This window comes from Opisthocomus hoazin, chromosome 4 (genome assembly GCF_030867145.1).
Source record: "Opisthocomus hoazin isolate bOpiHoa1 chromosome 4, bOpiHoa1.hap1, whole genome shotgun sequence".
In the NCBI taxonomy this organism is placed as follows: Eukaryota; Metazoa; Chordata; class Aves; order Opisthocomiformes; family Opisthocomidae; genus Opisthocomus; species Opisthocomus hoazin.
In genome coordinates, this window is record NC_134417.1 from 22,169,646 (window position 1) to 22,185,867 (window position 16,222).

Consider the following 16,222-nt stretch of genomic DNA (forward strand, 5'->3'; position numbering starts at 1 on the left):
ATTGATTATAGTCAATCAGATTTTACATTATCATAAAAAAATATGTAATTTTAACTTTAAAAATTCGGAACCTGTACACTTGCAAGGTACTACACTCAAGAACCGTGAAACTGTGCTAATTCGGAGACTACGATACTTCAAAAGGTGCCAACCAACGTTACAAAATAGGATGCAATATCAACCCGTGTCTTTAAAAAAAAAAAATAAAAAACCAAAAACAAACCCAAAAACGTCACTTTTACAGCTGAGCTACAAAGAGCAATCTGGCCTCATAGTGAGCAGAGACTCCATTCCTGGTTTTTAACAATCACTGCCAACATCCAGCAATGAAAATACTAACACATTCCGCTGGGAGGGGTCGGGGGAAGGCAAAAACCAAACCGGTGACTCCGACGCAGCTGGAACACAAGACTGTCGAGCCTTAGCCTAGCCCAAACACAGGATGGACGTGAGTCAGCCCTGCCATTCAGTCCGTCCCCCGAAGGGATCTGCCGCCGGATAAAGGGACACAGCACACCTGAGACACGCTCAGGACCTAAGACTGAGCTTCAGTACAAACATAGACTGCAGAGAGTAAGTGGTGCTCACATCTCCTCTGAAAGGAAACCAGCTCTCAAGTGACTGAAACACTTTAGGACATGTCATCTCCAAGCAGAACGACCTCAGCTACATAAATGACTATACAGGAGATAAAGCCATTTAAAAACCGACAAAATTTCAAATGTGTTTTTAAAATGAAGAAGTCTACAGACAAAGGCTTCCTGTGTAATACCTGCACACCTGACTGACCTGGGCACCATTTCTGCTCCCGTAGAAGAGCCAGGGCTCAGCTGGAGATGGCAAGTACTCTCAAAGCCCTGTTCCTGGGGCTTCTGCTGAAGAGCCCAGAACTGACAGCGGCGTAGGGCAGAGCAGAACAGCCTTCATCTGCAAACTCCCTGCTGCTCCCGGTGACACACGGGATTCAAATGATCTAAGCCGGCTTTCAGAACTTAGGATGAATTTCACAAACTTCTCTGGTTACAGAAGACAAATCTTATTACTAAGATTTCACATGGAAGTCAGAGATACACAGGACATATGAAGCCCTCGTGTCTCATGTCAAGAGTAATTTTTTCAATAAAACCATATTTTAAATGATATATTTAAAATACTGATACACACAAGTAATACGTTTCTGTTGTCACCATCCTGTGGTCTTCTAACTTGACGTTGAAAAATAGGTCAGTACTTCTAACAAAAAAAAAATCCTTATTTCAGAGTACACTTGATAGAAGGGTTTTTTCCATTTCTTGCTGAGTGGGGTTTTATTGAGTTTTATCAATTTCAACAATGACATGGAGCCCTTAAAATAATATATTATGGAGCTGAAGATGGCAACATTTACAATTTAGCTTTATTGGAATTTGACTATATTTTGATAGATGACAGCTTTAATGATTCTGTGCATGGTTTATAGCAGGAAACAGAGTAAGGCAGTAACATAATTTTCTGCTTTTTTGAATGATCTGTATCCAAAGAATTCAGAAAACAAGCAAGTTTACTTCATAATCATGCCAAATTTATTTTCTGGGTGAACTCTCCAATGTTAAAGCTCAAGTACACAGAGTGATGTTGCCATAGCAACTGCTACTGCAACCCAAGACGGGAACATGTTTATGAAAGCACATTTATATACCCGTATACACATGCTGAGGCACACCGACGTTCCAGACTCTGTCAGCAGGCAAACGAGCAATCCACGCGATATCGGTCCCGACTCTGCTCCTGGCAAGGCAAGGCAACATTCGCTGAAGCCATTACGCTGCAGCAACCCCGCGTATAATGCAAACAGCGCAAGGTTGTTTCCGTTTATTGCAGTCACGAAGCCTTCGAGCCAATTACTCCTGTTTTGAGGATCTAAACGAGGAAACCTTAATTTGCCACAAGATGTAATATTAGAAAATTTAGTGTTGCTATAGCTATAGGCAAAGAGTGGATTAGTAATATGTTTGGTGTCCTTTGACCTTTTTTTCTAAATCTCCGCTGAAATAAGATGTTAAGTTTGAGAAATGTCAGAGTTTGGTCATTTGAGTCTGCCCAGAGGTGTAATTTTGCACGGTGTACAATTCCTGTGAATTTATCACGTTATTTCACACATAGTCAACATGGTGTGACATGCAGCATCCTGAATCCGCCAATGTCTACATGCTGAAATGAGTTTATGGTTTCTCTTTAAATGAAAATCCAAGGTGCGTTAGTTCAGGTCAAGAGGGGAATCCTCAGTGGATATCTGCAGATAAAAATCAGAGAAAGCATCCCTTCCTTCTGCTGCTTCGTCTGCATACCTATCTGTTAGGCAGTTCTGCTGCTCTCATCACTGCCTTGCCACACGGGCCAGCATTGAGTTCAGTGTGGAAGCATCTTAAATTACAAAAACAATTTGTTCCTTTAGTTGAGTATCACTCAACCTGCAAACACGTTTAAGAACTGCGATCAAGTAAATCTATACGTAAAGCTCTATGTATCAGTAATACATACGCTTTCAGTAGCTTTCCAGGTGAATTTTACACTTTGATGTTAGCCCTTCTGGAACTAAGCCATAAAAAGCAGCTAGATCAGATGCTGTTTTCAGCCAGGTCCTACAGCTGTGACCACTGTCTTGGGAGAAGAGGCACAGCTGCTCAGCCCATGGTTTTATCTTCAGTCTCTCTTTGGTGGACTTCCAGTCATTACTTACAGAAATCTCTCAGCCTTGCTGAGACGTGTGAAGATGAGGGTATTACATTAAATAAACTAGAGAAGTCCACTGTCCTAAAGACCACCTCAATTCTCAGTCATCCATCTCAGCCTGCTATAGCCACTCTTGACACCCACAAGTTGAGAGTTAAACTTCTATATATGCAGAATTTATCATAGACTGCTATTAGGCTGAACTCTGGGCAGTTCTTATTCATACTGTTAGTCCATACTAATTTCTTAAGCAACAATTTCTTACAAAGTAAATATATTACTTCTCATCCATGAATAGAGCAGCCTTAGAGAGAAGCACGATACGTACTTCACAATCTAAAATAAACAGATGAGCTGCTTTAGAGGAAGAACTTTTAATAAACCTTCTTGTTCATTTAGACTAGGCCAGGGTTTGTGCACAGCTATTAGAGCTTAAACTGTTTAGGCTGTAGCACTTTTTGCTTTAGAGACATTAGCAATTGAAGATAAGCAAAGTGTGCGTTATGACAAGAACAAAGAGGACATACTCAAGAAATATACAGCTTAGTACACTGACTTAAAGTAGACTATAAACTATATAGCCAATGCTTATAGGTATTTCAGCACTTCCCATCTAAAGCAGGAATTGTGCATGAACAGAAGGACTGACGGTTTGTGCTAATTCAGCTTTATACCATCAGCTAAATGTGTGTTGATGATCTTGTAAGGTGCTGGATACCCATGTTCAGGTACACATGCTTGTACAAGACAGCCAGTCATGTTTGGAAACTTTTCAACAAAGTAATAGTGATCAGCAAATGACAATCTGCTGACACCAAAATCCTTAAACAGCAAATGCCACAGAAGAGCAGCGGCAGATGACCGCTCGCTGAGCACACCCTGCATAGCAGCTAATGTGCGCTACTACTTCCTCCCTCCAATTTCCTTTAAAAAGCAACATTAATCCAAAAATACTCCAGGCAACAGCTCTGAGAGAAGACTAAGCCCTGCTTTCAGCTATTAAACAGAACAGTATTCATGTCACAGTAGAATATGTTATAGCTTCTTAAAAAGATGAGATGATACATCAATTACACTAATTCTTTTAACTCTGGAAAGTTATACCGAAAAGTTGACAACTCACAGAAGCAGAGAGCTGCTGGCTGGCAGGGACCTCGGGGGTCACCTCCTCCAGCCTCCCACTCGGAGCGGGACTGCTGCCAAGAGCAGAGCGAGTCCCCTCATCCTTACACGGAACTCATCAAGCATTCAATCACAGCTAAAGCATTCAATAGGAACACAAATGGATGCCATTTCTCTCCTCTTTTTTTTTCTGCTGCTGATACATCTGTTTCTTAGCAAAAATTACACCAGTATGCAAAAGTAAAACCCCTCAAACCTGTAATACACCCAGTTGTTAAAATCCATACAGGCATTTCTGCCTAAAAAACCACCCACAAAAAAAAAAACTCTTTACACACAGAAGACAGAAATGGAAAGAGAAACTGAAGTCTTAACACACAGACATAGCAGCCATAGCATGAAAAATTCATTTCCATTAATGAGACGTGGTAGTCCCCAGGCCAGCGCCCTTTGCATGTGAACCATGTTAATCAGATTGTATGAGCATTTGCCGGAAACTCCTGGGAGAGCAAGCAACTATAACCATATAGCAAGCATAGCAGATTAGCAGCTTGCTAAAAACTGCTTGACTTGTAACCCTTGAAGCACACGAATGGTGCAGATTTCCTGAATCACTGATAAATGAAGCATTTCATTTCTGTGGCTCATTTTTTGCAGTCTTTGACTCACTTTGCCCATCACCGAAATGTGTACCAAAGATCCTTCTCTGTGGCATCTTTATGTAAGAAAGTATTGAATAAATAAATAAGGGTTGTGTTATTTCAGATTTGGTCACAAGTAGTTCTTGTACAATGCCTTGCTATTGCTACCCTACATCTCAAAAAAACCCTTCAATAAATTCACTTGAGTTGGAGCAAGATGAAAGCACAAGCATTGCCACCAGGATTCACTCTAGGAGCAGGTCTAGATACAGAGGACATGCCAATTTCTTCAACGATGAAACAGGACAGCAGGATCTAGACTTGACCAAGCTAACTTTTCCTTTCTGATAGGCCCTATCATATGAACCCTTCAGGCAGGAGGAGGGGGAAAACAATCAGGATTTAGGCTTGCCTTCAGCTAGCAGTAATACATTTAATTGCTTCCTAGCTTGGGCTTTATCTACTGCTTTTTCCCAGTGACAGAAACAGATGGAAACTCTCACTACTCAAGACAACATTGTTTTAAAAACACTTGAGAGTTTCAAGGAAATTTCAAAGTTGTTGGATCTGTAAAGCTTTTTACTGACTTTATTCCCAACCTAATTCTAATCTCAATCACCACTTCTCAAATCGCTGTTTGTACAGAGCTAGGAACCATTAAGAAACCAATGTTCTCAAAAAGCAACTCACAAAATGAAGAGAACTGATAAGCTGATTTCCAAAGAACACAATTTCACAATGATCACAAAAATATTATCCATAACTGACTCTGAAAAGGACTCCAAGAAACACTATTAGTGACTCTGAATAATACAATAACCTACTAAACTCTGCAAATTCCTATCTGAGTATTCTTCACTTTGTATGAATATTTCTCATTGGAATATGAATTATAGTCCCATTGCCAGCCTTTTCTTCTACCACAACACTTCAGTGTCTCCTTGAAGGAAGAAGAAAAGACTTCATAAAGTAAATTAATTTATAACTGATCACCATCCAGGTGCTGCTTCTCACTCTGCAGGCCTCTGGGAAATTGCGTAGGTTGTTCTAGCAACTATCAGCGTGTTCCCGGTCTCCCCACCTTTCTTTCCTTTTTGAAATACCACTAAATGAACAAAAAGTATAGCAATAGGGATACAGATCTCCAACTCTATGCGTATTTTCTTCAACTTCAGAAATGGAAAAAACAATTTTTCACAGTTTCCCCAGAAACCTTCCCCAGAAACATCATTCAAAATTGAATATCCTGTATTTCACGTTAATTATTCCTCCTAGAAATAAACATTTCTCCACTAAAAATGTGCATTTTGATGAAAAATAGTTTTTTAGTGGGAATATTTCCCTCACAGAACAACTTAATCAGCTTTATTTATACATGACCTAATTTCAAGCTCAGGAAGGAAAAAGAAAAAAAAGAGAATTCAAAAGATGCCCATGAGCTTCCACAGGAAGAGGATCACGCCACGCACTTCAAAACAGCAGCAGTGCTTTCTTCATCTCTGCTGATTTGTACAGTGAAATGCCTTCCACTGAGCTTCACAGTGCAAAGTTGTTCATGATTACCAGCAAGGAAAGAGGCGCAAATCAGTCTCTAGTGAAAAGTCACCCAAACTCATGAAAAATTTAGAGTAACTAAATTTATAATTAAGATGAATCAAGAAATGACATTAGAAAACAGTCTGTACATTAACAGAAATGGAAAAAAAAAGAGTTCAAATTTTCAGTCTTCCAACAGCTAATGCACAGAATTCCCTGTATTTTTAGATACACATGCATACCTATAATTTCTGCATGTAGTAAAGGTATTTAGAAACACAGTGAACTATTTTAAGTACATCTCATAGCTTTCATAATTTATTTATGAACAGGGACATTATTAAAAATAAATGATCTTCAATGGCACTTAAAAGTAATGCTGTTTTGAGACTAAATGTCAAGGAAATGGCATGAAAAGGTAAAACTCGGTAAGTCATAAACCACTGTTTTACCACAGAATATTTATACCAGCAAAATACAGCCTGAAACAACTAAGTTTATTATAATAAACACAAATAAAATCATTATAATTGCCTTACATTTCTTGTGTAATCATGACATTACTTAAATACTCTATTTTGCATTCTCTTCTAGAAATTATCAACCTATGGCTCCGCTTCACAAGATACGAAGGCTTTAGCTGCACTGCTGCAGAGGATACGGTCTGAAGACGCATGATCAAAAGTAATCAGTTCCGTCACCTGTTTCCACAGTTTTGCCAAAAAAATCCCAAATACAACCATTACGAAGTCATGCTCAAAGCCTACCATACTGAACCTAAAGACAGTCACCTCAAAGTGACCATCATGTCACATCTCTGTGTAAGTAACGTGTAAACTCTCCATAAATCTGCTTGGACCTGTAATCCATTTCCATTTTCCCTTTACTTTTAGAGCCTGGAAATAATTCAGCTTACAGTTAAACCAATTAAATATTGTGTGCCATTACAAAACCGTACTGGATTTTTATCTTCCAGTGCTAAACTTAGTCCAAAATAATTGCAGTGAATACATTTATCTACCACAGTTACCATCTGGGACATGAAAGCAAACATTTTAATTATTGCCATTGTAATTTGGGACCCACAAAGACCAGTATTTGGGCTACATATGGAGTTTATTTTTATGGATTAATGTCAAAACAGGTGGATGCAACACTTCAAAAGACAATTGGCTAAATGCCCATCAACTTTGCTACCTAGTGCAGACTACTACAAAGAGACAGAGAACTGAATTTTATACTCAGGCTGGTTGTTAAGCTGCTGGGTGATCTCAAAAACAAAGTTGGGATAAAAGACCTTGACCTCCGTTCTAAAGCACTTTTATGTATCATTGAAGTAGTTGAAGTAAAGAAACGACTTTCTCATTAGAGATGTACATTATCAAAAATTCCTAGCAATTTTACTGACTGTATTGGGAACTTTGTATGCGGGGAAAGGACACTTTACTTCAGGCACTTTTATTTGAGTAGATACCTATGAGTATGCACGATTAGCATTAGGCATCAAAGTTAAAACCTATTTGTTCTGCGTAGCTATCTATCACCAAAGAGCAAAGGAGGACTGCAATCTAATTAAATTAATGAGAATCAGAAAAATAAATATATAGGGTATGAAACACAGAGATGATGTTAGCTTCAGAGTTTTTGAATGTAGCACTGAGAAAAGGTACTCAAATGCCTTTGAAGATGGTTTCAATCTGTTTTACCAAGGTCACAATGGCTGCAAAAAGAGTAAGAAATTGGAAAAGTTACATAACATTGGTAGTGAGCAAAAACTTCTTGCAGTGCTATCGCAACGTAGACTTCACACAGCTGAATAAAACCAGAATGAACTCTCATTTAATGATCCCGTTAACACTTCCAGTTTGTGACTAAGGTCTAAGATTATTAATGCCTTCACAACAGTCTATGAAATTCCTAGCCTATGGGTGTTTGAGAGGACCACTTCTCTCCAACACATAAAGAACTCCTCCTGTGAACTGCTGAGGCTCCTCAACCCTCGCCAGTATTAAAAGAAACGAGTTTTCTCAGTTTCACCAAACTACATGTTACATCCAGCCAAACTGAGCCAGCAGTAGTTTTCCATCGCGCATCGCAACTTCTCTTATTATCTAATTATGGTTGTTTTCTGGTTTGTTTCTTGGTTTGTTCAAACTAATAAGCCAATGATCACCAAGATGTCTCACTATTTACTTTCACTATTTTAATACAAGAGAAAGACTCATACTGGACTGAGATGAGATGTAACGCAAGATCAAAGCCAGTCTGTTGGAACAAGCTCTCCGTTTTGTAAGCAGTGAGCAGTACCACTTGTTCAATTAGCAAGGGATCCAGTTTCCCGGTAGCGTTGGCTGATATTAGAGCAATAACCCATAATTCACTCAGTATCAGATCTGGAACCAATGGATGTTTTCAAAGATCTCCATGACCTGTTATCCGTAAACACGAACCCTCCCACAGCCCCCGCCCTTATTGCGGCTGGGGAGGACGCTTTTCTATTACTTTATTAGGGCCATACTTTACTGTCCCTCTTCCATGCAGATTTCGTGTCTGTTGTTTCTTCTCTAAACTGAAATTATACACGGCTTTTTGGTGGATAACATTGTCAAACTTCAAGCCTCTGAATATTCTAATTGTTTTGAATGAGATGCTATAATGTCTGAAAATAAACACATATCTGAAGATTTAAGCATTGAAGTCTAAATTCCACTTTTTGGCAGGCCTACTACGAGCGTCTAGATCTATTTCTTCATTTTTAAGATTGACCTATGTCATACTGTAGTGCAAGAATTGAGTTGAAATACTATTTACCTAAAGATAACAATACATCAATTTAGCTAAATGCAATAGTGCATCACCTTACTAAGAAAATACGTAACGTTTATCTACAGGCATGATCTTAAGTAGGTCTTCATCCCAGAAGGAATATTTTACCATCACAACTATAAACATCTCTCCACCATGTTTTGAAACTAAATAATTAGATTTAGAGAAAATATGCTTAATTATACCCAGAACAATCAAGACTGACTGCTTGGTGGGTGTGCGTTGCTCAGTCCATCTGCTGAGTACGTTCATGGCTTTTTTGGCACTTCCTTGAAGTCATGAAGTGTACACACAGAGAGGTTAGAAACGTTTCAAAACCATGTAAGCAGATGGTGATACAGCAGGTAATAATTTAATTACATAAGTCCTAGAACATGTTTCCAAAAAAAAAAAAAAAGAAAGAAAGAGGAATGGAATAAACACTGTCCAGTCTGATCTTCTAATTGCAGTGTCACAGCTTTTGTTGAACTGGCAACGATTTTCCACCCATCTATTCTGCAGTTGGAAACAGTAATGAACAAAGAGTTCTACACCATGTTTTATTTTTAATGCAATGCTGAAGATACAAAAAAAAAATTAGGAACATAAACTACAAGTTGCCTAAGACAAGAAAATAGCTATAGTTATAGAACACTGAACAATAAAATTTAGCATTAGTTTCGCAGCTACAAGGAGGTCAGAAAGATGTACGCACAATATCTGCTCTTGCATCAGCACAGAACATCGATACTGCTAAAGTGTGAAAGCAATGAAGAAACGTTACTCTCCTTAATTCTTCATTTTATGCAGCCGCACAGAATCGCATGGTGGTAGAGAAGCATGATACAGGCATGATACCAGACGTAAACCAGAAACTGAGCGATTTTAATGAAAATGAGAATTAAAAAAAAAAAAAAAAAGTAAGATTGTGTTGGTCTGCTTAACATACCACATAGGCCAAGGCCAATGCAAGCTGGAGGAGCAAAGGATCTCTCCTGAATGCTGTTACTGCAACTTCACCATTTCAGAAAAGGAACTGCTACCTCCAAAGAAGTTGAAGATGCCGAGATAAATACTAAAGCACATAAGGCTTGACTGGCAGGCTGCTAAGTCAGTGGTAGAAATCTCAACCTCAGGAATCTGGAATTACCTCAGAGATGTATCACCCTTTGCATTACGTGCAGAAATTGAAGCACAAATATGTAAGGAAGCAAATGAAAATGAATTTGAAGAGTCGGCGAACTGTCGCTATGAGACTCAAGTCTCTCAGTTCCAGTCGCCACTGGCTTTGTGAAGTGTCTTCTAGCGAGACATTAAGATACAGGCAAAAAAAGGCAGAGTTGAGTGTAGGGTAGAATTAACTGCTGTGACTTGTTTATCCCACAATAACACAAGAGTACACATAATATTTCAATTTTGTCATAGAACAGTATATTTTTTCTTTATATAAAGGTCAAATAGCTTGAAGGGTCACTATATCTGAGACACAAAGTATAACTAGCATTTGTTTTTATATATACGCATATAGGCATATATAAAAGAAACATTATAAAAAACACTAGTTTAATCCATGGGGCTATTTTAATTCTGACTACAAACGCCATAACTGGTTGCCTAATTTGAACTAAAAATCCTAGTCTTATGATTTAAGCAGCTCACAATGAAAACTTCTATTGTATTATTTTTTGATTAGTTCCATTTCTCAGCAAACTCCAATACAGCAATGGATTATGGAAGTTGGGCTCTGGATTTTATGGCGCTATAAAATAACATGTGAAATATTTATTGTTTAATGTTAAATTTTATAAAGAAGATAACCTCTCTCCAAACCGTATAGCCAATCAGTTCCGACTTGGGATCGGCTTCTCTGTTTCCATGCACAGGAGAAGAAAAACAGCAGCCCAGCTGACTGGAGTGTCACCTTGTCTTTGTAATGGACTTACTTTCTCCTAGTTTTTATTGGGCAAGTAAATGGCATAAAAGTAGTGAGGTGAAATATTTACAACTGCTTCCTTTAATTTTATTTTTTGATTCTCACAATTTATTCCCCTATAAGTTAACAAAACACAAACAGAAACATCACAAAAGGTCACTTTGATGTAGAAGCATCAAAATCCCCAGCATTATTCCAAGCAGGTTTATGACTTGTAGCTTGAAATGCTAGATAAACTGAGAAAAATATACTAAAATAAACCTCATTATGAAAACAATATATAAATACCATATAATTCTGTGCTGTGCTTGTCACTTGAAAAGGAAGTGCAAATCAAATTTTAATAAATATGACATACTAGTTCAGAGTGTAATGGTGCATTTACCACATAAGACAATTAGGATTTTTTTTAATTGAATGATGTTTAATGAACCTTTAACTTACCTTTCAGTCTGCCTACAACAGCGTTGCGAAAAGACAGAGTCTGCAATCAGAATCTTATCAGAATCCTCTGCATGTCCTATTACATCTATGCTGTTGTTGCTTGGGGTTTTTTGAGTGTTTTTGGAATTTTTAAGGAATGGCTGATATTTTATATGTACTCAGTTTACTTAAATATACACAAATATATATACACACAACTTACATATGTGCATGCATTTCCTACAGCTATATACAGAATAAATGCAAATTATTATCTGGTATTTACTTACAAAGCTACACTACTGCTGAACTACTTTTGTGGCAACAAATACCTTATTCGAACATAGAAGTGACAGAAATAACTGTCAGGTTGAAATATTTAGCGCCAGGGTACTGGGCTTCGGACTATTTAAATGGCCCTGAACAGCCTTCAAGCTGCTGTCGCTGGCAGTTGAGGGGGGGGATAAGGGCAGCACTCGCTCGCGTCCAGCCAGCCAAGCCAGCTGAGAAGCCACCTCCTCCCGCCCTCCAGAGACAAGGCCGCAGGGTAAGCGGCCTACAGAACAGAGATGCCCGTATTTCTGCAGATATAAAGACAGTCACGGTGGATGCAGCTGTCTAGGAGGACGCTCCCCTCAGCAAGGGAGCAGCAAATAAACCACGAGTCAGCTCGTCTGCTCTGCCCGCCGTCAACAGGGGCAGACCTAACACACACGAAAGTGCTCTCGCTTCAGCCGCTGACGTCTTCTGATGAATTTCACCATCCAAAAGTTACTTCATAGGAGTGAATAATGGTAAGTAGGAATAAGACAGCCCAGGGGTTCAACTCTATCAGTGAACAAAATGGGAATGAAGTGATAATGCTACCCCCAAAAAAAGGAAACCAAAAAACCCTGAAGCAAATCCTACTACCCCAAGGTGTAAAGTTTTTAATTCTAATGGACCCACACACTGCTGCAAGATGACAAATGCTGTTCTTCAGCCTTCCAGTTTCCGCTCTCTCTCCCTAGCTGCACTAATCCAACTGGCCATTACCCCGACAAACGAGGTATCCGACACGTTTTGACTGCGCCCATCACTGTGGCGTCAGTCACTCCACGGGAAGGAAAGACCAGGCAGCCAACGGAGTGAATTAGAGCAGCACGGTGAGCATCCCACTGCCGCTCTGGGGTGGTTCTACGCTGAGTAATGCTGCAGGAGGACACCAGCTGGGCTTGTACTGGAGTCCCTGATGTAGCAGATCCTACCGTAGCCCTCAGGTTTCGCACACCCAACAAAATGGCATTGTCCAGGCTTTGAAAACTAGTTTGATAAAGCACTCTGGAGTCATGACTTTATTTCTCATGGTAAAATAATGAGAGATGCCAAGCTCACCATGGAAGCCACGCAGGAGAGGACTAGAACGTTTGACTGTTTGGGACAGCTAATGTCTGTTTTGTCTTAAAATACCACAGGGGAAAAAAATTGTGAATATATGAAAATACTAGAAAAAGTTTCCTTTTTTTTAAAAACAACCAAAACTACTTCTCCCTTTTAAACTCCCTTGAATGCTAAAGACCGCGACAAAGCGTAACGGGCCAGACCCGTGCCTGGCGTAGCTGCCCTTGGCTCAGCCCTGGCATGCCCGAGAAGAGCCTGGCTCCGTACTCCACTCCAACGGTGACTACAGTCCCAACCTCTAATTGGATTTTAAACGATGCCAGCTTGATCGATGCGTCCCTTCTGATTTACTATATACTTTTTTGGCTCAGTGAAGAGAAGTTAAACATGCAGAAGAGCATAATGTGTCAACTAGGAGATTAGTTATACAATCTACATGTTGAAGTGAATAAATTTCATTAACAGAAGTAGGCCATACGCCGAAAAAGTCATTGTATTCGCTTCACTGGTGAACTAGAGCAACAAACTACGATTAGAAAGCCTCAGCAGTTCAAAAGTCTTTAAAGGCAGGTCCAGTTCTTATACAATTAATTTTTAATGATATTGTTACCATCTGGGAGATTCACTTGAAGTGCCAAATGCGTTCCCTGAGCTAAAGTATTAGCTTTAAAAAATTCGACACATCTACAACGTGCCTCCTATCTGTTTAAAGCATTATTAAAAGGTTTATGAGAATAAGCTATCAATAGTTGTACTTATTTCTTCTCCAGCACTTTTTAAGGTCCTGCAATACATCCACAGCAGGAAACATTTGCAGCTACCTGATTTTTATTGCAGGTTTTGGAAGGGCCTTAAAGTTTGCCATTAGCAATAGTCATGTAAAAACACTTGGAAAAATTAAGATTTTTATTCCAACTGGACTACGTGATGGCACCTCCTTTCGGGGGGGGGGGGGGGGGGGGGAGAATAATCAAGGTTTCTGATTTCAGAAATCAAAAGCAACCAGTATCAAAAATTGTATCAAAATTAATCCCCGTAAGATTGACCTTTTTGTAAATTTTCACAGTTTTAAAATTTAAGGGGGCTTAGAAAGTAAATTCCTTTCACTCAGAATTCTTATGAAATACTGCCAGTAACTTTTTTCCCCCTTCCAAGTAACACCAGACTCAGACAGCTGCTGTCAAACACAGGATCCATCTCCCAAATTTTAAAGCACAAATAAAATAGAACAACATTTCCATCTTTGTCTCAAAAATGTCAATATATGTTACATTTTTCAAATTTCAGCACAAATTTTTATTCAGTTACCCAAGTGCAGTAACAATGCTGAGATTTTATACAAGGATTTAGGGATAAGTGAGAATAGTTTCTAAATTTATACTTTCAAATATTTGTAAGTATTTAAAACATATCTTTCATACAATGATAACAAAAAATTACTGTAACATTGCTCCATAAAAATATGGTTTTTTGAACACGCAGCTTATATTCTGAAAAAGCTTTTCTCTCCAGTGAAATGTCAACATTCCTTCAATTTTGTTTAAAAAAAAGTACATGTGAAACTACCGAGCTGTATTTTGTTATTATAGTTCCACTCCATTTGGACTTATATCATGACAGCAAAGTTGAAAAAGTAATCAAGCATACCTCCGGTTCCTATTCCGAGTAGCAGGATCTTTTTTCTATGACTACAGGCCTCAAGACATGAAAAACAGCGATTGCTGAACACCAGCACTCTCATCAGGTTAAGAACCCAGCGGGATAGAAAGCTTTCAGCTAAATCTTTTAGTAGTTTAAAAAAAAAAAAAAACCACACCAAAAAAAAAAACACCCCACCACACACACACAACAAACAAGCTTCATTTCTGAAACTGAAACATATTTATGGAAGCACAGAAGCCTGTTTTCTTGACCCAAAGCATATTGTATGACTCATATTTAACGGAGCAGCTCCAAGAGAGACAATGGGAAAGAGCCAAGCTGTACCTCTGACTCAGTGAGTGCTTAGTGAGGACTGTCTGATTGAGAAGTACAATTTTTGAAGTTGGGGCATCTCCTCAGAATAAAAAAAAGTTGGGAATTTAATGTAAAAAAAATACTAGCAGATAGTACTGTTAAACAGTCAAATTAATTCTGCATGTCTAAACTAGACTTGGTCTCATATTCTCCTTTTCTATAACTGTTGCTCCAGCACAGTGACTTTCTACTCTTTTGACAGACAGCCTTGCGCAAAGCTCACAGGGCAACATTTGTCCGTTTTTTTGCTCAAAAAAAGCCATTGGAAAGCTGTTGATACCCACTATTATATCAGTTTCTTTCCTTTATAAAATATGTAAACACTCACCAATTTACATTTTAGAACAGATGTACCTTTTACAGTCTGCAAACGGAAGTTTTTCATGGCCAAAATGACACCTGTACCATTTATGAAAAAAAACATCTTATCTAGCTGAAGGGAAATAACACAAATACTTCAATTTTGTGTTATTTCTACTTCATCAGAAAGTATTAAAAATTACAGTAGAGATTCACAGTACCACAGACAGAATAAAGGACTAAAAGATGATTCTTCTAAAGGTCACATTACCTTCACAAAGTGCCACTTTCTGACAGCGTGACACTGATACAGAAGTAATGTACTCCATTTACCAGAAACCACTCTCTGAGATTCCTGCCCTCTGCACTCTAAACAAAGAAATTAGTGATTTTCTTCAAAGGTCGCTGGGCAGTGTGTTATTTAAAATGAGGCATTCGCCAACGGCAGTAGCTATCTAAGCAACATCTGATCTCAGCCCTGAAGCAAGCCTTTAAAATGCCACCAGAACTGAAACAACCTCTGCCCAGACAGCACTTTTTTGTGCCACGGGACAAATTCTTGATCTCTTTCAGGGCAACAGGCTAAGGCATTTCAGTTCCACGTCTGGAATCTGGTATTCTTTCCAGAATATGTTTTGCTGGGAAAATTGCTACCTCCTTTTAGCATACACGCAAAGCTACAGCGTCCCCTTTCCATGTGCTGCTTCTATTATGTGCATTAAAAAAGGGACATAACAGCAGAAATAAAACCTCAGCTACGTCCCTGCCTGGCTCTGAATGGGAAATCCTGTACATCAGCCCAAAGACAAAAAAAAAAAGGTGCTGACATTTCTACGTAAGATGTGAAACTCTAACATGGAGATCAAAAGATGAATAGAAATGCATTCAAAAGAACTAGATGCATTTTTCGTGAACAAGAGGACTCTTCAGCAGTCATTCATTATTCTGACCTTATCAAGCTTTTCAGCTTCTCTGGATCTGTGAGAGCCACTGAACACCAAATGAACCAGCCAATGCACAACCGGGAAAGCAGAGCATCTCAAGGGAACTCCATCAGGCATTTGCCAGGAAACCTTCTTTGCACAAAACCAGTTTATTAAAATAACACTCACTTGAATACCTCCTCTTTCTAAGTTTATTGGGATATTTCTATCTGCATTATAACGAAGATCTTTAGGGGAAAAGAATCTCAACAGTTATTCAGAAATATTATTCTGGTGAAATGGTGTTAATCACGTCTGTATACAAAAAACTAACACTGCCGTAACATTGTGTTTGTATAACACAAACCACGATTTACTTGCTGTTCTGTCTTGGATCAAAATTTTACTGAGCTACGTTGACTGTTCCACAG

At 38.8% G+C, this 16,222-nt stretch overlaps 1 protein-coding gene across 3 annotated transcripts in view; it reads right to left on the reverse strand.

The window, feature by feature from the left end:
• NAALADL2 (N-acetylated alpha-linked acidic dipeptidase like 2) overlaps nucleotides 1-16,222 on the reverse strand; it is a 505,503-nt gene that overhangs the window by 297,723 nt on the left and 191,558 nt on the right. The window lies entirely within an intron of this gene.